The following is a 25,457-nucleotide window of genomic DNA, read 5'->3' as shown; positions in this document are numbered from 1 at the left end:
ATAAAAATACGGTATATAATACATATAACATACGAAGTATGTGTTAATTGGCTGTTTTTGAAAGTAAGGTTACCACTCAACAGTAAACTGTTAGTAGTCTAGTTTCAGGAGCGTCAAAAGTTATACATGGATTTTGCACTATGTGGGGGTGTTGGTGCTCCTATCCCCCATGTTTTTCAATACTTAACTCTATTTTGTTGAGAATTTTCATATAAATATTCATCAGGGGTATTGATTTGTAATATCTTTGCCTGGTTTGGTAACAGGTTAATGATGGCTTCATAGAATGAGCTTGGATGTATACTTTCCTTTTCAATTTTTTGGAAGAGTTTGAGATTTGTTGTTAATTCTTCTTTAAACATTTGGTAGAATTACAGCAGTGCAACCATCCAGTCCTGGGAATTTGTTAGGCTTTAGATTACTGGTTCAATTTTCTTACTAATTATCAGTGTGTTCAGATTTTCTCTTTCTTCATGAATCGGCTTTGGCAGATCGTGTGCTCTAGAAATTTATATATTTCTTCTAGGTTATTCAAATTGTGGGCATACAATTGTTCATATTCTCTTATAATTCTTTCTTTTTCTGTGACATTTCTGATTTCAGTTATTTGAGGCTTCTCTCTTTTTTTTCTTAGTGAATCTAACTAGGGGCTTGTCAACTTTGTTGATCTTTTCAAGAAAACCAAGTCTTAGTTTTTTGTTTCATTTCTGTTGTTCTATTCTTTGTTTCTATTTTCTATTTCATTATCTCTGCTTTAATCTTCATTAACTTTAGGGCTAGTGTGTTCTTGTTCTAATTTGTTGAAGTGTATGTAGCTTGTTACTTTAAGATCTTAGATCTTACTTTTTTGTAGCTTATATTTTTATTGCTATAAAATTCCCTCTTGGCACTGCTTTTGCTGCATCTTATAAGTTTCATTTTTATTTGCCTAAAGATATTTTCTAATTTCCCTTGTGACTTTTCCTTTGACCTACTGGTTGTTTAAAAGTGTGTTGTTTAATTCTGTATGTTTTTGTGGATTTCCCAGTTTTCCTTCTGCTATTGATTTCTAGTTTCACTTTACTGTGATTGGACAAGACATTTTTTATGATTTCAACCTTTACAAAAATTTATTGAGACTTATTCTGTGGCTGGAATTATTTTAAAAGAAGGACCATTAAGTTGCTTTTAGGGATTGCAAATGTTAATTCAACTTATAGCAGAGTGGTATTCATAGAAATAGTCATTTTTATTTCATCTCTAAGTGGTGAATCCGGAAAGTATTACATAATCATGAATCACAAACACAAATCCCAAGTTAAGTCATCTATTTTACAACTTTTTACTCAATGAAAATCACATATAAAGGCTGTACTCATAGCCTCATAAGGTAATGTATTGGTCAGAGTGGCCTTAGTGGTCATTTAATGTGACCCTTTATGTTGCAGATGAAGAAACAGGGAGCCCTACCTATTCCAAAGGAGTCCCAAATGAGCATGAATTAACCATGGTTATAGCTTGTGTTACAACACACTGTTGATGGCTTTGAGGTCACCCCACTGACATCATCACCCATTTAGTTGGCATGTAAAATGAAATCTTTCTCAAAGTATTGTCAGATGTTTACCATATTTACACAGTGGAGAATTCAGAACTAAAGAAAAAAACACATTAAGCTTTTTAGAGCAGTTCCAGGTTTACAGAAAAATTGATTGTAGAGAATTTCCATATATGCCCTTGTCCCCTCTAAACCTCCTCCTACTATCAAAATCTCCCACCAAAGTAGTGCACGTGTTAAAATTGATTAACCTACACTAAAAGTCCATAGTTTACATTAGGGTTCACACTTGGTGTTATACATTCTGTGCTTTTGGGGTTTTCTTCTTTCAGTTGGGATAAAAACATATGACCTTTATTATCTTAACCATTTTTAAGTGTACAGTGCAGTAGCATTATGTATATCCACATTGCTGTAAAGGAGAACGTCAGAAATTTTTCATCTTGCAGAATAGAAACTCTATGCCCATTGAATGACAACTCTCCTTTGTCCTTTCCCTAAGGCCCCTGATAACCACTATTTTACTTTCTGTTTCTATGAATTTGACTACTTTAGATAACTCCTGTAAGTGGAGTCATCCAGCATGTGTCTTTTTGTAACTGGCTTATTTTGTTTAACATAATTTTCTCAAAGTTCATCCATGTTGTAGCATATGTCGGGATTTTCTTCCTTTTTAAGCCTGAAAAATATTCCACTGTATGTGTGTACCATATTTTGTTTTTCTAGTCATCCTCAATCAATATTTTAGTTCCTTCCACCTCTTGGCAATTGTGAATAGTGTTGCTATGAACATGGGTATGCAAATATCTCTTTGAGTCATTGCTTTCAAGTCTTTTGGATATTCACCCAAAAATGGGATTGTTGGGTCACATGATAGTTCTATTTTTAATTTTTTAAAGTACTTTCAAACTGTTTTCCATAGTGGTTCCACCATTTTACAATCTCATTAATGGTGCACAAGGTTTCCAATTTCCCCATATCTTCATCAACATTTGTCACTTTCTGTTATTGTTATGTTGTTGATGATGATGATTTGGTAGTAGTCATCCTAATGGGTGTAAGTTTTAGAACTTAAAACCTTTGATTTTCTCTATCACAGACTTCTTTCTTGTGATTGAACTTCCATGAATTTTGGCTACCCAATATGTTAGGGTTAACTGAGAACTTCCTACTTAGTGTTTGAACAAAAATTCTACAGATGAAATATTGGGAAAAACCGAAAAGCTACCTAAGCAAGAGAAAGAGGTTTACAATATACTGTGTTGAAAAAGCAACAATGAAACTAGGCTTGTATAAAAGTGAGTATGCAGGGCAAAATGTAAAATTTAAGGGAAACTGTTGGTGTTTCAGTGCAGATCCTTATTAGATTGTGGAATGAATTACTTTATAGACAACATTTTCATAGCAAAAATTTCTAAACCACATATATTTCAAATAATAAAAATAAACAAAATAAAAAGAATAGGGGTCTTTGATCTACAGATCTGTATCTATATTAGATGCAATTTAGCACCGAAGGAATTGCAAAAGATATAAAATAAAAGCAAGGAAAATGATTTTAGGTAAAAAATAATGGTAACTAAAATTTATGGAGCACTTACTGGATCTTAGTCACCCAGGGTTTGTATGCATTTAATTATCACAGATCTCTATAAAATAGGTTCACTATGTTCCTGTATTACAAATGAATCTTACAGAATTGAAGTAATACAGTACTGGGCAGCTCTGAAGAAGGCACACTCAGTGTAACCCCTGAGCCCTGCCTTCCAACCACAGTGGGATCCTATGTCCCCATGAGGAAATAGTAAACAAGTATGCTCCTCCATCAGGGAAAAGACTAAAAGCTAACTCAAAAATAATTGTCTTGGGGCACCTGGGTGGCTCAGTTGGTTAAGCGACTGCCTTCGGTTCAGGTCATGATCCCAGAGTCCTGGGATCGAGTCCCGCATCGGGCTCCCTGCTCCTTGGAGAGTCTGCTTCTCCCTCTGACTTTCTCCCCTCTCATGCTCTCGCTCACTGTCTCTCTCTCAAATAAATAAAATCTAAAAAAAAAAAATTGTCTTTATGCACAGAAAGGGTTATGATAATTTTCTTCAAGAGACAGGACAGATTATTTTGAGGTGGGAGGAAGACACGTATAAACTCATGTTTTCTGGAGAAGACTCCTGCAGGTGAGCAGTCCAGGATGTGGGATTTCCTTCCATATGTTTTCCCACCACAGAGATGCCAGGTGTTCCTTAATTCCCCATACTGACGCTGGGCTCTACACATTCATATATAAACATACACACACATCTCAGAGGTAATATTGGGTGTAATGGGAAAAGCCTGGAACACTTTCTAAACTGCTTCCTTCCTGAGCAGAACTCCGTGGTTTAACATTTAAAATTAGTACTGATTTGGCAGGACAGTAGAGTATAAGTATGGTTGTCCTGAAGCCAGACGACCTGAGCTGAGTCTGGATCTTCCACCCCGGGAAAGCTCTGTACCCCCATATACCTCAGAGCCCTTATCTATAAAGTGGGGATAATTAATAACAGTGTCCGTCATGGGGTAGTTGGAGGATTAAATGAGTCAATAGATGTAAAACCCGTCGCACAGTGCCCGGAATACGGTTAGTGCTGTTTCAATTTATCTGATGACTCAGATGGCAAAATTGAGAGCCATGGAGATTTGATTTCCAAGCACTGAAACCTAAAGGAGTTTGTCTGCCTGGTTTGGACTACTGATTACTTTTTACCTTTTCGTTTCTCCATTGTGAACAGAAATGCCTTTAACTGTTACCTTATGCTTGTCCTGTCTTTGTCTGTTGGGAACAGATAAGTAACTTGTTTCATTAGTTTCATGGGTTCACAGATGGAGGACTGTACCCCAGGAGTTGTCCTTATTGGAGTCTACCTAGGGCCTCCTGTGTCCTTGACTTAGATGACCGAGAGAGTGAGAGGTGGGGTTTTGAAGCGATAATAGACCGAAACTGTAATGGAACCCCCAAGTTCATCTGCTTGCTGCCCACAGAGTCAATCACTGAGCCATGGAGGAGGCTGCAAGGAAAGGGTTTATTCCAGAGGCAGGCAAATGAGGATTCAGGAACAAGCCTCAGACTGCCTCTCAAAAGGAGAGTCAGGAAAATTTAATGGCAAGTGGGAAAAAAAGCCTGGGTAAAAAGTTGTGGCTGCATGTGTTTGTCCCTTAATGGGGACAAACTTTGGTTGCTGGTCTGCCTCTGGTCTTAGGTCTGTGGTTACAAAGCAGGAGGGACTTTGCAGATGTAATTAAAGTTACTAATCAGCTGACCTTAAAGTAGGGCAATTATCCTGGATTGCACACAGGAACCCAACATCATCCCACAAATCCTTGAAATCAGAAGAGGAAGGCAGAGGGATTCAAAGTATGAGAAAAAACTCAACTCATTGTCACTGGCTTGAAACCAGAGGGGGCCGTTTGGGGACCATGAGAAGGAAATAAATTCTGCCAACAGCCCAAATGATCCTGGAAGCAGATTCTCTTCCTAGAGCCTCCAGGCAAGAGCCCAGGCCAACTGACACCCTGACTTTGACCTCGTGAGACCCTCAGCAGCTGCATCTCCTGAGCTTCTGACCTATAGAACTGTAAGGTGACAAATTAGTGTTGTTTTAAGCTGCTAGGTTTGTGTTCACTTATCGTGGCAGCAATAGAAAACCAATACACCAGATATTAATTATGTGTGTTAAAGCTTTCTTCAAAAGAAATATTTGGATCACCACAGAGATCCTTTGGTCAAACATAGGACATGGCTGCAAGGCGCCTTCCTCTGAGGTAACCCCTGACGGCACTTGCACGGCTTCAGACGTAGATGTCCCATGACTGAACCTAGCTGTCTGTCCCAGCACTTACTCCAACACGCTCATGTGCTGTTTCAAGTCTCCAGCACTCCCACTTGACTCAACGAGGGAAGAAGCCAATTCTCCTTCGAAACACAGTGTTAGTGGAAGGTGGGCACTCGAATTTTTTTTTTTGAATGAACGCTAAATGTGTTTGACAACAAAGGTCTCTAGAGGATGATATTGACCATGGGGAGAGGCAGAGCAAAGAGCCAGGGGCTGGTCAGAGGCTGAGATAGGGGAAAGCAACAATTTGCAAGGACAAAGGAATGCAGAGTTTAATACTCAGATAATTACTGTTGGTTTAGAAAATTTTCCTTGATAGATTTTTCCTACCCGCACCACTAGCAATATAAGTTTCGGGAAGTAGGCTGACCATTGCATAAGTGGCTTGTGAAATATCACTTAGTAGCTTACATTCCCAACAAGTTGAATAAATATGTTTGTGTGTAGTTAACCGCCCCCCCCCCAGGATGCTTCTCCTGGCTCCCCCACGCTGGGCTCAGAACTGGTGTTTAGTAATCAAGTGGCGACTGACTCCTCTGGGAATGGAATGCCCTGCTGCTGATGCTCTCCCTGAGAAGACGAGCTGGAAGACAGACAGGGTGCAGCCTGCAGGAGAGTGGTCCCAGGACCTCGGTGCCAAAGCCAAGAGCCTTGAGATGGCGCGTGAGGCTCCGGCAGGAGAATGCAGGCAGCTTCATTGCACAAAGGCAAGGCAGAGGTATGGGTTTTGCAGACGTCATCCAGGAAAGCAAGCCTAGAGGAGTAGCAAGCAACTGGGAGAAACCATTAAAAAACAAACAAACAAACAAACAAACTAAAACAATTTTTTATGAAAACTGACTCTGTCTTGCAAACCAATTAAATAAATGGCAGCGCGTTCTCTAGTCCCAGCGCTGGAGTTGCTATTTTGGTCACTGTAATTGAGAGTAAAAATAATCTCAGCCGTGCCTGAAACACAGCCACCAGAGACTCTATTTTAAATGATGTAGAAAAACATGAGGTGCCTGTGAACCCTGAAGAGCTGGCCTTCTAGGGATGGCGACTGGCTCGGTCCAGTCTCACCGGCTGCTCGTGCGGTTTGCAGTTTCTTGTTAGTAAATTCGATTGACCCTGTGCTTCCGGGGCTCTGGGGACCTCCAGGACGAGGGAGGGCACAGAACAGCACCCTGTCGTCAGGAAGGCAGTTAATGATGTGGGTTTAGTTTGCAAATTTGGGTCAGCCATTTTGCTGTTCGGGGTCAGAGCTTCTTGCTGGAAAAACAGCAGAAGAACCCAAGAGGAGATGACAAATAGAGAAACTTGGGAGTGGTTGCCGTTTTAAACCAGCTTCTGGACTCATAGGGGGACTTGATGATTTTGTCTACTTTCCATGTACTCTGTATTTGATTGCTGGGTTTGGCAGGAAATACAGTGGCAGAGACAGATTTTGTGGAGCTCGAACCTTAAGCCATGGTGGATGTCCTCTTTAAGAAAAGGAATATGAGGGGCACCTGGGTGTCTCAGTCATGAAGCATCTGTCTTCAGCTCAGGTCATGATTCCAGGGTCCTGGGATCGAGCCCCGCATCGGGCTCCCTGTTTGGCAGGAAGCCTTCTTCTCCCTCTCCTGCTTCCCCTGCTTGTGTTCCCTCTCTTACTGTGTCTCTCTCTGTCAAATGAATAAATAAAATCTTTAAAATAAATAAATAAATAAATAAATAAATAAATAAATAAAAATAAATCTTAAAAAAAAGGAAAATGAATATATCTAGTTGGGCGAATTCACAAAAAGATATACACTGGCCCTCACAGAGGCCAGGGAGGACCTTGTGCAGGAGAGCGGCCCTAAATTTCAAGCTTCCCCACTCTCCCCGTAAATCCACTTCTGTGTCTGTAGAAGGTGGGATTTGTGTGGCATCTCTTGGAAGAAAGGGAAGTGGCAGGAACCACAGGAAGTGTTGGTCGAAAAGGACCTGAAAATCCGTCCTGATGTTGGACAGACGAATAGAGGAGGAAACAAGGCTCAGAGAGGGTAAGTCATGCTCAATGTCACACAGAATTAGCGTTTGAATTAGCTTCTGGTAACTGCAGGTTTCTGGCTGATGTTTCTGAGCCCTCTCTCAGAATGCTTTGTAAAACCAGAGAAGCAGTAGGAGCAAATGTATTGCAGTTTATTTGACCATCTAGAGGTATACAGAAGGCCACCAAGAGGCACGTAAGCTGGTGACTCCACAGCTCAATAAGGTCTCTGAGAGAGGGAGAGCAGGGGGCTTTACATCATTCCACCCTCCCCCGGTCCTGCTGCCAGAGGCTTACAAGGTGTGAGCGCACACCTTTTAAAAAAAAAAAAAAAAATCCAAAGTACAGAATGACATTCATATCCAATAATGTTGTCCTCTTGTCCCTTTCAAAGTAGGTTCGTATTCCAAATGGCAGCTACTGCTGTAGCCATTTTTAGAAACACGCTTTTGGGCTAACATTTTGTCAGTTTGAGTCACCCAAAAAAGTCTGTGCCCCAGGGTGTTTTTTTGTCTTCCTCCCTCCTTCTCTTTTCCCCTACCTTCTCCCTTCCTGCCTTTTTCCCTTCCATCTATATTTTTAAACTTTAAGAAAAATATGTAGTTTGTCTACCAGCTTTGGTGCTTAGTGATTTTTGGATGTTTCTCCAAATCAAGGCCATGATTAAAGATTTAAGATTTGGGGGGGCAGGCGCCTGGGTGACTCAGTTGGTTAAACATCTGCCTTTGGCTCAGATCATGATTCCATTCGGCTCACTTTCCAGAGGAGAGCCTGCTTCTCCCTCTCCCTCTGCCTGCAGCTCCCCCTGCTTGTGCTCTAGCTCTCCCTCTGTCAAATAAATAAAACAAGTAAATAAAATCCTTAAAAAAAGATTTAAGATTTGGTATCATAAAAATATTAAAAATTTTATACAGAGTTTGAAGAAGACTACTTTTTTCCCCCAATAAATCCTGTGGGAGGAGGTTAAACAATTGGTCATAATTTACAGCCAAGGTAGGGCTAACTGATGTGTTCTTACACTGAAAGGCACCAGGTAAGGGGGAAGGACAGAAATGGCCCGGTTTTGTGTGGGACGGTTTCATGTACATTCTTGCATTTACTCCTCCAACCCGCGACAGACACCGCATGCCCCTGTTACTGTCAGGCAGAGTGGGGCCCTGAGAAGCTGAACTCTGAGTGTTAGAGCTGAGTTTTGAACCGAGAGTCTGCTGGTCCCAGAATCAATACTCTTTCCCTGGCCGCCACCCTTTACCGCATGCAGTCATTCAGTCATTGCCACCAATGTCTGTGTAGAATTGGAGGAGGGTCTGTCTACCTTTGCGCCCCCAGACTCATTACAGTGGGGAGTCATGGAATCAACACCAGGGAGCGTGGACCAATGCCACCCAGCATCCCCTGAGGATTGCTGAGAACCAGCGGCCACCCATGAACTGCTCTGTAGAGAGAGGTAAGGGGTGTTCTTTTCCCCACCACGGAATGGCTGGAAGGCTGTTTGCGTCTCTTATCAGTTTCTTCCTCTCTTCCCCAACGCCCCCCGTTTGGTTCTTTTCTCAATGATCCACGTCCCTCTCACCCCCACGCACTTTGGCCTCCTGAATAATCTGTATGAGCACCCAGACACACTGCTTTTCACTTCTTCTCAACATCGACTCTACTCCCATTGCTGCCCTCTGCACTCCGGCACTCCTCCCATTCTTGATTTCATCCGAATAAGCAACATAAGCAGTTACCAGCAGCAAACATATCCGGAGCCTTCCCTCAACAACCAAGTTCTTTCTCCTCTTACACGGAAGTATGATGATGATAATTTTGAGAGAGAGGCATTTGGATATTTGCTGTACTAATATTTCCAGAGATTAGACCCCAGAACATTTAGGTCAATTTTATTTTAAGGACTTGTCCTTGGACTTTCTGTACATATGTGTGTGTGTGTGTGTGTGTGTGTGTGTGTGTGTATTAAATTTTCACCCACATTTTTTATCTTGGAGTTGTCACGTACTTCAACAAAGGTCTTTGGGAGGACAACATCTCTTTACTTCCTGCCAAGATTCAGCAGGTAGGGAGCTTGTGGGCTTTATCCTTAGGTAGAGTTGAAGGAGCGACGTCTATCAGCTGATTGGCTCTGAAGTGTAGAGCAAACCACTTAACCTCTCTGAGTCTCTGTTTCCTTATCTGAAAAATGGAACCAGGAGCACTGGGTGTTCTAACCAAACAAGGAATCATGGAACACTACATCAAAAACCAATGAGGTACTGTATGGTGACTAACCTAACATAATAAAAAAATGAACAATGGAACCATAATAGCTATCTTACAGCTCTGTGTTAGTTGGATCAAAGTTTGACTCTTGCTCTGCATTTACTAACTCCATGGTCCTGGGTAAGTGGACTTCTCTCAGCTTACTTCCTGACTTTTATAGTATTTTATATATTTATATAATACTTATATAGTGTTTAGGAGAATATAGGACTGATTACGGATTATTGAGAGGATTCAAGTAAGGAACACATTTGAGACTCTTAGTCTAGGGTATGGCACAAAGCAAGCATGTGAAAAATGATTGGTATTCTTAGGATTCGTGAAATCATACCTATGCTGTTCCTAGGACCATGGTTAGCCCATGATTGAGGTTCAATAAATGTCCATTGCTTTTCTCTCCTCCCCCAGAAGCAGTAAATTGTATACTTAGTGATGACCTCCCACTCCTACATAAGAATGACACTCCCCAATTCCCCCCACTTTGCATCTGGTGACACGTCTTACAAGGACATATGTGCCTTAGAAGGAGTCTTACCCTTAAGAAGAATAAAGAACCACTTACAGCCTATGATTTCGGAAGTGCTAAAAGCTCTGTTTGCTTCAGACACCCGTCCTGCAGCCCTCTTCGGAGTTGGAAAATTTCTCCTTCACAAGCTTTCCTCTGGGTGATGACATAGGCTTCAGAAGGTTCTGTCGAGGTAAGGTGATGTTTACTATGTCCATCCCTTTGCATTCACGCATTAGCACCAATCAGTCAGGTAAACACCCTGCAGGACAAGACTATGGGAACAGTACATTTTCAGAAGCGAGAGCAGTAAAATCTCACAGTGTCCGGAGGAGCAGTGATGGGCTTCAATGGCTGGGAGCTACCCAAGTGGGTCCAGGATCCACTCTGTCTGTTTTCCCAGTTTGCCCAAGGACCTGTTCTGTGGGAAGGAGTGAAGCTAGGGCAGGCCCAGCCAGCCTTTCCGGGGTCGGGGGGAGAACAGTGGAGAGCGGATCCCCATCATGTGGACACCACACTTGGATACCAGTTGGGAGCAGGGGCTGTAGCTCTCTCAATGTCATCTAATCAGAAGCAAAGTGAAGAGTATCAAGTTTAGGGGGAGCTCAGTGTGAAGTGGATCCCAGAAAGAATAAAGAGCATGAGAGAAACAGGAGGAGAAGCTAGGGAGGGTCAAGTATTTAATTAACCGATAATCCACGGAAGTTTGCTTCCACATGGGGAAGTTGAAAAACAAAGATAGCAATGAAACTCGTAAGTGAAGCGAGAATTGGGATGTCTGTGGGTAGAATGATAGCAAATAAACAAGAAAGAGAAATATGAATGATTTTTTTAAAAAAGATTTTATTTATTTATTTATTTATTTGACCGACAGAAATCACAAGTAGGCAGAGAGGCAGGCAGAGAGAGAGAGAGGGAGGCAGACTCTCTGCTGAGCAGAGAGCCTGATGCAGGGCTCGATCCAGGACCTGAGCCGAAGGCAGAGGCTTAATCCACTGCGCCACCCAGGCGCCCCTGAATGATCTTTTTTAATATAAAGAAGGACAAGGTTTCAGAAGTGGCAAACTATGCACACAGCTCTCCTTGTATTTATTTATTATTATTCTTTAAAGATTTTATTTATTTGTCAGAGAGAGGGAGAGAGAAAGAAAGGAGAGAGCAGGGGGAGAAGCAGGCACCCTGCTGGACAAGGAGCCCAATGCAGGACTCGATCCCAGAACCCTCGGATCATGACTTGAGCCGAAGCCAGACACTTAACAGGCTAAGTCACCCAGATGTCTCCCTTCTTGTATTAAATGGTACTCTCTAAATACTGTAGTGGCAAAACCAGACCTATGTGAATTAGTGAGGTCCATGTACTAGAGTCCTTAGGTCTGAGGCTTTTTACTCACCAGAGCTTAGTTACTGTTATTTCAATATTTCTAACGTTGTTGTGTAAACAGAGATATCACAAATGCTTTGTAATTCCCGGGTCACAGTGAGATAATGAGGACACAGCCAGATTATGACTTGTGTAATAGATGTACATATTCCTTGTACCTCTGTAAGTCTGAAACCAAGTTTACTGTTCAGATGTGCAAATACAACATGCATATCATTACGATTAATGTTCCACAGAAGGGACCTGGTGAGGCAGCAAAAAGGTTGTTTTCTTAACCGTAATTAGAGTGGCTGGGGAGGGATATTGTGATGCATGAAATATACATGTAGAGGAATGGACAGCGATAGAATGGAGACATTGGCGGTCTTTTAGGAATTACACAGAGCAGAAATTGATTCCTTCCTGCCAAAAGCTAGGAGAGGAATTAAAACTCTCCTACCACAGTGAGACGTTGTAGAGCAGTCTTTCTGTGGGCTCACAGGAGAGTTGTGTTTACAGTAATTGTATAGATGACAATAACCAATAATACTTATGGAATAATTACTGTGTGCCCTTTAGAGCCCTCCATAGAGCTTACGCCATCGTATAATTAGAATCTACGGAGTAACAAATAAAACGGACATGGTTAGAACCAGTGAAGGAAATAAAGATTCTGTGCTTTAGAAAATAGCAACATTTTTGTTTGTTTGTTTTTTTAATTTAATTTTATTTTTTTTCAGTGTTCCAAGACTCATTGTTTATGCACCACACCCAGTGCTCCATGCAATTCATGCCCTCCTTACTACCCACCACCAGGCTCTTTGAGTACTTGCAGAAAGGCTAGAAATTCTTTGAAATTTGTAGGTAAATTCTGATACCATCCGATAATGTTTGGTGTGGTTTCTAGGCACAGATGGAGTGCAACAAGGATTGGCAGATGACCCCAAAACAAAGCAACATAAAACCAGGGTCAGAGAAGAAGCTGGTTCTTGGCTACATCTCTTATTAGGGAGATATGGCTAGGTAGGAAGAGAGCAGCGTTGTAACCCAATGAGTGTTCGGGTGTGGACTGTTTCATGTACATAAGTTCATCTGGTAATAAACCATACTTAATACATCATACAATTCTATGTTCTTTTATGGTCTTGATGAAGTCTCAGCTTGAAAGAACTTTGAGCATTTCTAGCTCCTGGATGCAAGCTGTGGATGAGGGCCCATGTTGTAGATCATATTCATGAAGTTAGGTGTTTACAATGTACTGAGAGTAACATAAGCAGAATAGAAAACACCATGCGTGACATGATTCCATTTTGTAAAACAGTGTTGTTTATTAGCATTAAAAAATAGGAAACATTTATGGTTTGTCTCCCTCCCAATCCCATCTTGTTTCATTTATTCTTCTCCTATCCCCCTACCCCCCCATGTTGCTTCTCCATGTCCTCATATCAGGGAGATCATATGATAGTTGTCTTTCTCCGATTGACTTATTTCACTAAGCATGATACGCTCTAGTTCCATCCACGTCGTCGCAAATGGCAAGATTTCATTTCTTTTGATGGCTGGGTTGCTGGGGGGAGGTGGGATTGGGAGAGGGGGAGCGGGCTATGGACATTGGGGAGGGGAGGTGAACCATAAGAGACTATGGACTCTGAAAAACAACCTGAGGGTTTTGAAGGGTCAGGGGTGGGAGGTTGGGGGAACAGGTGGTGGGTGATGGGGAGGGCACGTTTTGCATGGAGCACTGGGTGTTGTGCAAAAAGAATGAATACTGTTACGCTGAAAAAATTAATAAAAAGGGAAAAAAAAAAAGGAAAAAAAAATAGGAAACAGGGGTGCCTGGGTGGCTCAATGAGTTAAGCATCTGATTCTTGATTTTGGCTCAGGTCATGATCTCAGGGTCATGAGATCAAGCCCTGTGTCTGGGCTCTGTGCTCAGCATGGAGTTTGCTTAAGACTCTCTCTCTCTGCCCATCCCTCCTCTCCCTACTCTCTACCCCCCACAGTCTCTCTTTCTAAAAATTAAAAAAAAAAAAAAAAGGAAACAACTAAAAGTCTAACCGTGAAGCAGTAGTTAAATAAATTCAGTCATATGCATATGCAAGCACTAAAAATGTGATTGCAGAAAAATATTGCTCCACACAGTGTTCATCATTTATTGTTAAAAAGAATAAAACATAGTCCCAAATAGTTTGATCCCCTTTTTTTTTTTAATAAAAGGAAATTTATGCATTGCCAAAACATTTCTCAGTACAGATACTAATACATTAACATGTTTGCTCTGGGTGGTGAGGTCGCAGCTAATTCTTTAAATAAAATTTAAAGACTCTTTTTTCTGAACAGTTTGAGATTTGCAAACAATTGAGAGAACTCCTCAATGTTTTTTAATTTACCTTTGGACTCTTCTATCTTGTTTCTTATCTGAAAAATAAAGACAACCAGTTAAAGACCTACTCACACTTTTTACGTAGTCTCCTGTAGCTTATACAGCATGTAGTCTCATCATCTCCAACAGTGATGTAGTCAAATTCAGAATGCACTAAAATATTGAACACATTGAGAATAGTCTCTGTGATTAGCATATAGCTTCAACTTCGTGACTTAAAAAAACCTTGCTACATCTTAAACAAGCCTGCTAACCAGCAGGGACCTTTTTCTCGCTCTAGCAGTTTCCTAACTATTGGGAAATTCTCCTGGTTAGTTACCGTGCCAGCAGCCCCAACTCGACATTCCCGGTTTCCAAGTATCATTTGCCTTTTCTACCAAATCCCAATCTCTCAGCCAATGTGAAACAAATGAAACAGAGTGGCACGGTATGCTTTGCCCCAGAACAAATGGGAAGGTGAGGAAAGTGCCTTTACCAAGTGATCTCTTTACTAAGAGATCAGATAGGGTAGGGGTTGACTGTTTGGACATCTGACAGCCACTTAAAAAACTCGGTCTCAGTTCGACTCTGCCACCTACTTACTGTCAGATTCCGGAGAGCTGGGACTCAGTTCCTTCATCTGAGCAACGAGAAGAATAACAGAATAAGAACCTAATAGAATAGATAATACAATACAATACAGAATAATAGGGCTGATGTGAGGTAGCAAGATCAGGTCTGTAAAGCACTCAACAGGATGTTTGGTACAGAGAAAACATGCTGTGGGTAATCCAGGTGCCTATTTACATACGTAGTTGTGATCACATCTGAAAGTTCCCAGATGCTTAAAACTGGATACTTTGTATGAAGCCTGTGTATGAGAGGCATCTCAAAGCCCGGAAAAGTATCAAGATGACTGGTCTTTTGAGAATAATAGATATTCAAGGGGAAAGGCAATAAAGAGCTAATTTGGATAAATTATCTTCTGTTTTGCTTGTCATGAAATTATGACAAGGAGTGTTAATAAAAGAATTAAACTATAAGTGACCCTCAGAAATATTGTTAAAAACTTTGACCTCCGTGGTTATATGAATTAAAATGACTTACTGTATACCTTTGGATGTTGCGTGGGGCATGTCTGTTAATTTTTCTATTATACTCAAGTTAAATTTAAAATAGATAATATTGGGGTGCCAGCCTGGTTCAATCAGGGCAGCCGGAGACTCTTGATCTCAGGGTCATGAGTTCAAGCCCCATGGTGGGTGTAGAGATTACTTAAAAAAAATAGAAATAAAACAGATATTATCAAAACTATTCTTCTTCATGAATCTATATCAGAAAAGGGTTTCCAAAACACATGCTATCACATGTGACTCTTCTGAACACGAGTCACTGAAAATTGTATCAGCATTGAAACTGTGGGAACATTGCTTACAGTTTATTTTGAGGAGGGGGCCAGCCTACCATTCCAAGTGTTCTCTGTAGTTGTGTGATTGAAGAGTGTGTTGGGATTCAAAGTGTTGGGATTCAAGGGTTCAGTCGTAAGGACTCTCTAAAGGTTTTTTTCATCTGAGTGATACAGTGGTACCACGAACGGTATTTGACTTTCAAATCTTGAAGCCATTGTTTCTGATTCCCTTCTTTTAAGCAAGTATGTGAGAATAAGGAGACTTTGCCATAAATGCTGCTGTGGGATCATTAGCAGCAAGAAAGGGAAGCTAAAGCCCTTGCGAATTGTGACCATAGTCACTTTGTGGACCATGGAACGAGCTGCCGAAATTGCGAAGTGACTGCAAGTCAAAGTCCTGCGGCGGGGGAGAGACTATTCCCAAGCTGGGTAGAATCGAGGCTCATTCACTTACATTCAGCATTTCCAAAGATTCACATTGTGAATCATGAAACTGACACTGGCATCACATGGATGCTGAATGTCACCACATCAAACGCCGGCTGGCGTCAGGGAAGGAGGCCTGATGTCATTGTATGTTTGGCCTATATGTTTTCTTAACCCAACAGTTGGCTTCCTGTGAAACTTGGTCAATCTGAGTGGAATGTCTCCATAGAGGACATGGAGATCTTTCAGGAGAATTCTTCTATCTTAGTTCTGCTCGTGAGTATCCTTCAACCGAGTGCCCAACCTGAAGACAGTTTCTGGATTACACAACTGAGAGAACAGGGAGAAATGTTTGCTGAGTGGCATACTACAGAGATCAAACCAAGCTGGGGGGGAGAGGAATTAGAACAAAAGTTACTTTAGCCAAGTCAAATCCCACTTTGCGTTTCCATCACAATTACACGGTACCCAGTTCCAAGTGTTACATTCGCATCAACCAACTTGGCAAGCTAGGACCTGCCTCGGGCTTGTGCTCCAGATTTGGCACCTTATGCCAGGAGTGTTATTAGTATACAGTACTCTTTTTGGGGGGAGCTTTAGAAGTTTTAATTACCCAATAAGTAAAAGCCTGCTATTGTATGGGGAGAGCGAACACTTTTAAGCTTCAAGAATGTATATATAGCCTGACCTAAGGTAAGTGATTAAAATAGAACAAACTAGACATGCATTATTCAGGTCAGTGTTTTTACTGAGTTCCGCAAGGCAAATGCTGGGCTTTCTTGGAAGCCAGCCTGGTCATCAGGTCTGCCCTCCTGCCTCTAGATGTCACCAGATTAGAGTTTCTACACCGTCTCCATCTTTGGAATTCTTAGATTGGATGGACCAAGCAAGTTTTGCCAAGACTGTAAGATTTCTGGAAGGAGGTGCAGGCTTTTATCCAACATTGTAGCCCCAGGGCCGACCGCAGTGCCTGCTCTGGATGGAAAGTTTGTGTCCTCTCAGAATTCATAGGTTGAAACCTAATTCTCAGTGTAGTGGTATCTGAAGTGGGGCCTTTGGGAGGGGCTTAGGTCATGAGGGTGGAGCCTTCAAGAATGGAATTAGCGCCCAGATAGTAGAGACCCCAGAGAGCTCCTTTGTCGCTTCTGCCATGTGAAGGTTCAGCCAGGGAGACACAGCCAGAAGACGGCCGTCTCTGAACCAGGAAGTGGGTTCTTACCAGACTCCGAATCTACTGGCGCCTTGATCTTGGACTTCACAGCCTCCAGAACTATGAGAAGTGAATTTCTGTGGTTTATAAGGCACCCGGTCTATGGTATTCTGTTACAGAAGTCCAAGTGGACTAAGACAATACCCCACAGATAGTGGGCATTGAGGTATCTGGATCGAACATTTAGTTTGGCATTTAGATTTGTCAATGTGAAGTAAGCCACCCTTGAACACTTAGTACATATTTATTCATTGGCTGATCAGCAGTTAGATTATTCTGGAAATAAATCAATCATATTGCTTTTGCCCTTCAAATGATCACATTATGCCCACAGATCATAATCAAGACATGGACATTATGCAAATTAGGAGTAAATTATGATTAAAAAATCATATCACAAAAAATCATAAATTATGATTTAAAAAAATCAATGCACTGAATGGCATTGGGTGGTTCACCGCTGGGGAATGTGGTTCCTTCCCGTTTAGGATCCTTCCAGTACGGTGAGCTAGTCTACCTCAGCGGAGGCCTGTGTGCCCGAAGCCTGCACATCTCAGTGGTTCTGTGGTAAAGGGACCAGCCGCTAACTCAACAGGAAGACCAAGCTGGAGGAGATGAACTTTGTGGACTCTTGCATCTCTAAAATGTTCTAAATCCATAAAAACCCACCTAATAAAATAGCTGCTCTTAGAAGCCATATTTTCTGTGATAGAAAACTCCCCAATTTGTTACTTGTTGAAAGACAAAATTAGGGACGCCTGGGTGGCTCGGTGCATTAAAACTCCTGCCTTCGGCTCAGGTCATGATCTCAGGGTCCTGGGATTGAGCCCTGCATCAGGCTCTCTGCTCGGCGGGGAGCCTGATTGCCCCTCTCTCTCTCTGTGCCTGCCTCTCTGCCTACTTGTAATCTCTGTTTGTCAAATAAATAAACAAAATTTAAAAAAAAAAAAAAGCCACAACAGACCTTATCTTTACTCTTCTACTGGTTGCCTGGCTGCCAGTTGCTGGGCTCAAACCTGGCGTTTTGCATCTTAGCCTGAGTAGGAGAGGCTGAGCTTCTGCCCACAGCCCCGGTCTGCTTTCTGCTGCTGATGCGGAGGCTCTCACATTTGTTTCCATGTTGGCTGAACTTTGGGCTTGGGTTCTGGAGCTTGCCGTGTCCCTCACAGGGTCGGGACACATCCTGGAAGCGGCCTGGCCATCGGCTCCCCCCACGTTCTCTGCGGGTGAACTCAGGCGACCAACAACTCGGTGACTCCAACAGATGTTTTTGTCTCTAAGCCTCGGGCACCTTGCCCTGCCGTCTCGCGTACAGAGGGTGATGCCGGGCACCCTGCCCGATGCCACCGGGAATGAGCACAGCCCCAGGGAGTACTGCCAAGTGGTGTCGGCAAGCTGCTTTCTGGGGCCCAAGTGGCCACCAGCTCCACACACTGCTTCCTCAGAACGCCATCAAGGGGACACGCTCGCTGGAGCCTCTCACTGCTTTGTGCAGCTGTCACTTCTCTACATTCTGTTTGAAGCCCTTTTGTTTACACATTGCATTTGCCTTGTTGTGCAATTGTGGTGACCGGAGGGGTTCGCTGCCCAGAAGCCATGGGTTTCATGGCTGAGTCTGGAGCAAAATATTAGTGGGAAAAACATGCTGCCCCGAGTGTATTCTGGTTCAGCCCTTAAGACTGAAGTCACCTAAACAATGGATAAGAAAGAAACCCCTGCCAGTCCACCCAGCTGACATACACCCACTTTTGGTAAGAGCCTGGCCCAGTGGAAAAGCACTGAGCTTGTAGTCAGAGAGCGGGGCTGCAGTTCTGGGCTCACCAGGGATAAGCTGAGTCCTTTGCGTGTTTTTTATTTGCTTTTAATTCCTTCTGATTCCCATTTTAACAGTTTTCATTTGCACTGATGTGTTTCTCTAACTAAAAAGAAAATAGGGGCGAATGGGTGTGTCACTTTGTTAGTCCATCTCGTGTCCAGTCCATAGCATTGAGTTAGTCTTTCAACAGACAGCCATGGAGTATTTTCCCCCTGCTGGGCCCTGACCTGAGTCCTGGGGGTGTGGTGAGAAAGACTGAGTCCTGCGCTAGCGGAACTCTGGGTCCACTGGCCAGAGCCATTGTTCAGAGAGAAATCCCAAAGCAAAGAACACAGGGCCCTTATGGAGATAACAACCCAGAGCCTTGGGAATAAGACACCAAAGAAACTATTGTGCTGGGAGGGTCAGGCTCCAGCCACAGCTGGGTTCTGAGCTGAGTCTAGAAAGTTGAGCTGGGCTCCTGTCGAGCTACAATGAAGCAGGGCTTGGAGCAGAAGGAAGCAGGGGCGATGTATTTAGAACAAAGGGGAAAGCAGATTTCGGTCACCAAAGGGCAATGACAGAGCATCTGGAAGCAGGGAGATGCTCCTCCTGGAGGAGGGTAGATGCTGGAGAACCAAATGCATTGCAGGGACGTGTTGTTCCTGCAGGAGCAGTAGAATGAGTATTGCCAAGATCTCATTCTGATGTAATGATTCAGAGTAAAGAAATAGAACAGTAAGCTTCATTAACACACAGTGTCTCCAGCAAGAAAGGTCATTGTTTGGTGGTACTTTTGATTAAAACAAACAAACAAAAGCAACCCATAAAAACCAAAGCCCTTTTCTTCAAAGAGGCAATATCTTCACACGTTTCTAGTGCCAGAAAGTATAAAAGTGCGTTTATTGGAAATTTCTCCTTCCCATCCCATCCTACATTAGCCTGGTTCCCATCTCCCTCAAAAAGTAAGCACTTTGTTTATCCACCCAAGGACTCTATTAGTTACAAATATTTCTTTTCTTTAAAAACAAATGGCAGCAAAACAATGAATACTGTTATGCTGAAAAGAAATTTAAAAAATGGCAGCATTATGTATAACATTGCATGCCTTCATGTTGCTTTTAAAAAATTGAACAGAGTATTGGAATAATCATTTACTATATATTCTTCATTTACAGCTTTATCATACCCCATAATGTATTCTAAGTAATAAATCCCCAGCTAATGAATAGTTAGTTTTTTCCTTTACCTCTTTGACAACTTGCTCCAGGAAATAATCTTAAAATGTACATAAGTTTTCATATGTATAAGCATCTTGGTAGGATAAATTCTTAGAACTGATCAACTAAAGTGATGTGAATTTTTGAAATTCTGTAGTTTCTGCTAAATTTTTCCCCCATGGGTTGAACAGTTTACACTCCTATCAACAATTCCTAAGAGTAACTGTCCCTCCCCATTTTCACAAACAGGTGTTCTTAGACATGGAATTTTGTAAGAGAAAATGGTATCTCAGTGTAGTTTCCATATCTACTCCTTCCACCAAGGGAGGATACGCATGTTTCTACATTTATAAGTCCTTCGGATTTCTTTTTCCATGCATTTTCATTTATGTGCTATCTAGTTTTACTTTGTGTTGAGTGTATCACTCAATTAAAATTAAGCCCTTCCCAGGGTCTGTAAGTCTTATGATCTGGTCCCCAGGCATCTGAGAATTTAATGCGGACTGGAAAATAGAGGGGAAAATTTATGAAAGAAGATCATCAAAATGGGCAAATGATGCCGAAATCATCTAGACACTAAGGTCAGGCAATAATTCTTCCTTTGAAGGCTTCCACGTACTAGGGATGTCTCCTTAGGAAAGTATTTTGACTTCATAATGGAAATTAGGAAGTAATATTTGTATTATGAAAGCTTGTGTTATCTTCCACTTTGATAGAAACTAATTTTTTTCCCACAAACTAATAAAAATTGTGTTATAGATTCAAGAGCAAGTAATTTTTTTATAGTAACAAATTCAGGGTTATATTAGCAAAGTGAAACAGAACACTGAAGCAATCTTCTGGATTTCTCTGGCTACCAGCTAACTACCTCATCTGCTGCATGCATATGGTAGAATTAAAATGTTTTTTATCAAGTTCAAAATAACTATGGCAGTCAACTGTTTTCCAGTATTAATTGTTCTACTCAACTAGAATTTTTCCTGGGCATAAAGAATGTTGCCCCAGCTAAATAAAGTCACTGTTTCTCAGCCCCTTTATAGCTAGACATGGCAATGCGATTTTGTTCAAGCAATGGGATATGAGCAGAAATGATATATGGTATATTCAAGTCCATACCCAAAAAGGTTGCATATGAATATCCATTGTATTTCCTCCCTTTATGCTGGTTGGGATGTAGATGTAATGTCAGCTACAGAAGCCACCTTGCACCCAGAAATGGATAACATGCTGGATGGAGTCTTGAACTTCTGTTTAAAAACTTATTTTTAAAAATTACCATTTGTGGGGTGCCTGTGGGTTGAGCCTCTGCCTTAGGCTCGGGTCATGATCTTGGGGTCCTGGGATCGAGTCCCACGTCGGGCTCTCTGCTCAGCAGAGAGCCTGTTTCTCTCTCTCTCTGCCTGCCTCTCCGCCTACTTGTGCACTCTCTCTGTGTCCTATAAATAAGTAAAATCTTTAAAAAAAGAATTACTATTTGTCTGAGTCTTTTGTTCACAGCATCTTAGCTTATATCTCCAAAAGTGCAATTTGCTTCACAGTAAACTTCCCCCCAAATATAGTGTCTTAAAACAATAATCATATAACAGTTTATGATACTGTGGATTGTCTATTTAGGCTATGCTCTGGCTGGGAAGTCGTTTTCCTGGTTTTGCCCAGGTTCACTCACATGACTACCAATAGCTAGTGTGAATCTTCTAGGGGATCGTTGGCTCTGGATGGCATTACTCATGTGACTGACAGTTCGCTGGGGAAATGGCAGCAGGTGACCCAGGTGTTTCTATCAGTTAGCAAGAAGTCTGGGCTTTTCTAGATTTGGCTGAAATTTCAAAAGCAGTGAGAGATAGCAAGCCCCATTCATGTTTCACAGCTCTGCGTGTGATCATTCATGTTTCACACCTCTGCGTGTGTCAGAGTTGGTAAGGTCACATAAGGTAAAGCAAATCACACTTTACAGATCATAAGCCCAACCCAGAGTCAATGTGGGATGGACTAACTAAGGCGGTATGTTTTCAGAATGTTTGTCAACAGACTATTGGTATGTGGGCCTGTATAATTCTTCGTGGTGGGGGCAGTTTTGTACCTTGTAGGATGTTCTCCAGCATCCCTGGCCCTTACCTATCAGATGTGAATGACAGCTGTCTCTGCAGCCCCTAGGTCATGAAAACCAAACATGGCTCTAGACACTGCCAATCTGGGTGGCAAAATTGCCTTCAGTGCAGAGTCACTGGTTTACAGGGAGATAGGAATCTGCTGTAGACCAGTGGGGGTTGCTGATGCGACAGTCTACCACATACAACAATTGATGTAGTGTCTTTTCCTTGCTCTATTGTTAACTTTATATTCTGAAGTCATGCTGATTATTTATACTGCAATGTGTGTGTGTATTTGAAAGGCTGTTCTTTAGTTTGGGGATTCAGTCCTTCTTCTCAGAGCTTCATTGATTGTGATTCTGACTTTTAGTTGGAGACTTCGTTAGCATAGAATTGACCTTATGTCTTAAAAACTATTATAGAGGGGCGCCTGGGTGGCTCAGTGGGTTAAAGCCTCTGCCTTCGGCTCAGGTCATGATCTCAGGGTCCTGGGATCGAGCCCCATATCGGGCTCTTGCTCCGCGGGGAGCCTGCTTCCTCCTCTCTCTCTGCCTGCCTCTCTGCCTAGTTGTGATTTCTCTCTGTCAAATAAATAAAATATTAAAAAAAACTATTATAGATTATGATAGATTGGATTATTGTATCTAAATCCTAGTTTCCTCTCTGCAACGCATGTTTTCCGATTGCCATGTGACTTAAATATGCCTCACAGAAGGCAGATACACATCTTTGTTTCTCTGCCCTTGGGCTTGGCCATGTGACTTGTTTTGGCCAGTAGAAGTTGTAAGTGAGAGAGCTAATTCTGAGCAGAGGCTTTAAAAGTATGTTTCTGCTGGTTCCTCTTGTGCTTCTTCTTTCTGCCATGAAAACGTCATGTCCTTGGTAGGAATTAATCCTTTTGCCTTGTTCCCTTTAGAAGAAAACTTGTGGAGAAGACCCGAACTTGACCTAGACTCTGAAACAGAGCTACCCAAGCTCACCCATTGACACTAATGGTCAATGAAGACTCATTGTTGTAAGACTAAAATATTTGGAAATAATTATAGCATTATCCCAGCAGGGGTTGACTAAAACAATTTCTATTTTTAAAATTCTATCAAGTCATTTTTATTAGAAAAGTACCAAACCATTGTAGAAAAATTAGAAAATTAAGAAAAGTCTCCTGAAATCCCACTGTCCAGAGAAAAGCCATTGTCAACATGTTTTAAAAGATTTTATTTATTTATTTGAGAGAGAGACAGAGATACTGACAGAGAGCACAAGTGGAGAAGGGTGGGAGAAACAGACTCCTTGTTGCACAGGGAGTCTGACACAGGGCTTGATCCCAGGATCCTGGGATCATGACCAGAACTGAAGGCAGACACCTAACCAACTGAGCTACCCAGGTGTCCCCACTGTCAACATTTTGATGTACATACTTCCCGATTTTTTTCTGTGTATAGTAATTTTTCCTTTCATTCAACAAATAGATGTATAGATTTTGATCTGCTTACAGAAACTAGATGCAACTAGATACAGCAGGGTCTAAGATGGACATGTCTCTACCCTCAAGGAGATTATATTCGGTGGGAAAATAACATGAATGATTCTGAAGCAACTGAACATTCATTTGCAATCTGGTAAATACAGTGTGCTAAGACAGTGTCTAATGAGGGCATGGTGTGGTCTGAGGTCAGGAAAATGTTCCTAATGAAACGGTATGTTATAATGTTTTGCAAACATTGTAATACATAATGTTTCATACATTATAATGCATACATAATTTCATATATTATAAGCATAATTCTCTTATATATAAATAAAATATGTATATTACCTAGTACATTCTCTTCAATAGACAATATAAAATGAACATCTTTCCACATTAATAAATATTTTTACAACATTGTAATAGCTGTGTCACATTCCACTGATATGTGTTTATCATGCTTTATTCAACCAGTCCCTTGGTGTGGGACATCTGGGTCTCTTTTCATTTTTAGTTCCTCTAAGCAATCTTGTAAGGGACATTCTGGCAAAGACTCTAGTATGTTTGATGAAGAGAAATAATTGTGGTAAAAATTAGTAAAATGCTGTGAAGCAAATTTCTGTAACATATCCTGACCTCACATATCCCCTATGGAAACATAATGGAAATATTTATTTTTGAAGTAAAATTTCTCATGTTTTGTCAGCTACACTCAGTTAGTCATTCCTGAAGATCCTCAGGGAAAACTTAGACTATCTTTCCTGGATGAAGATTTATTGGTGGTAGATAGGGGCAGAATGTCAAGAGAAATAATATGTGTATACAAAGTCAAGACAGCCAGAATACCACCTCTGTTTTTCCAAATCAGGATGTGATCTGTTGTCGTAATACTTATTACTGGTTTAACTTTTTTTCTTCTTTCTTTCTTTCTTTCTTTCTTTATTTCTTTATTTCTCTCTCTCTTTCCTTCTTTTTTTCTTTCTTTTTTTTCTCTCTTTCTCTTGTGTGTGTCAGTGTGGTTACTGTTATTTCATCTGTGGCCTGTTTCCAAAAACAATGAGTGAGTCTCCGCAAGATAATCACTAGAGTATCTGATTCTTTCGTGAGTAATAGACCAGGAAAGTGCACTAAACAAACAGTGTAGCGTGAATGTATTGCAGAGATCGAAATTGTCTGAGTGAAAACAAAGTATAATAAAATAATAGAACTCACATGATTCATTTTACACAGAAAAAAGATGCCTGACATTCTTATTTTGTTTAAGATATAGTACTTTAGAATTGTACATTCAGGAAGGATATAAGATATAATTTTTAGCAGGTTTAATGGTGCAAAAGTTGTAATATGGTATTTTGATTTTATAATATGGCAGATCCATTTACCTTGTGGTTGGCTGTGAAGTAAACTGGCACGTATGTGTCTGTGTTATACTCATCAACTATGAGCAAATACTTTTGGATTGTGAACCCAAGGGAAGAAAGTAGTAAAAAAGTCTTGTGGATTTCAGTTTACTTGGGTGCCATAATATGACGCAGGCACATTTGTAATTTGGGGCACATCTTTAACTTAAGTGGCTACCTGTAATTGAATGACCATCAAAAATGGGATTATCTGGGAGGCCTTCCTTCTTTTTGGTTAAACCCGGATCAACTCATGTTTTACAGCATTTTTTTCCCCAGGAGAGTAATGGAATCTACAACTCTCTACTTTAAGTCAATGGCCTTGAATCAGTTAGTAGTATTCATAAGTAAAAAAATATATAAGCTAGTCCTTCAGAGGAAATTTCTCTCGTTGTCTAAAACATGAGATTCTTGCAGCCAGGTACATTTCTTATCTCTCTTTTTCCTTTGGAAGGGGTTAGATCAAAAGATAGGGGGAAAAGGTTCAGGGACCTCAGAAATTCTCAGTTTTAACCGTAAAATTATGCTTACAATACTTTATTCTGTGTTTTTTAG

Source organism: Meles meles, chromosome 14 (genome assembly GCF_922984935.1).
Source record: "Meles meles chromosome 14, mMelMel3.1 paternal haplotype, whole genome shotgun sequence".
In the NCBI taxonomy this organism is placed as follows: Eukaryota; Metazoa; Chordata; class Mammalia; order Carnivora; family Mustelidae; genus Meles; species Meles meles.
Note: the sequence above shows the minus strand (reverse complement) of the source record.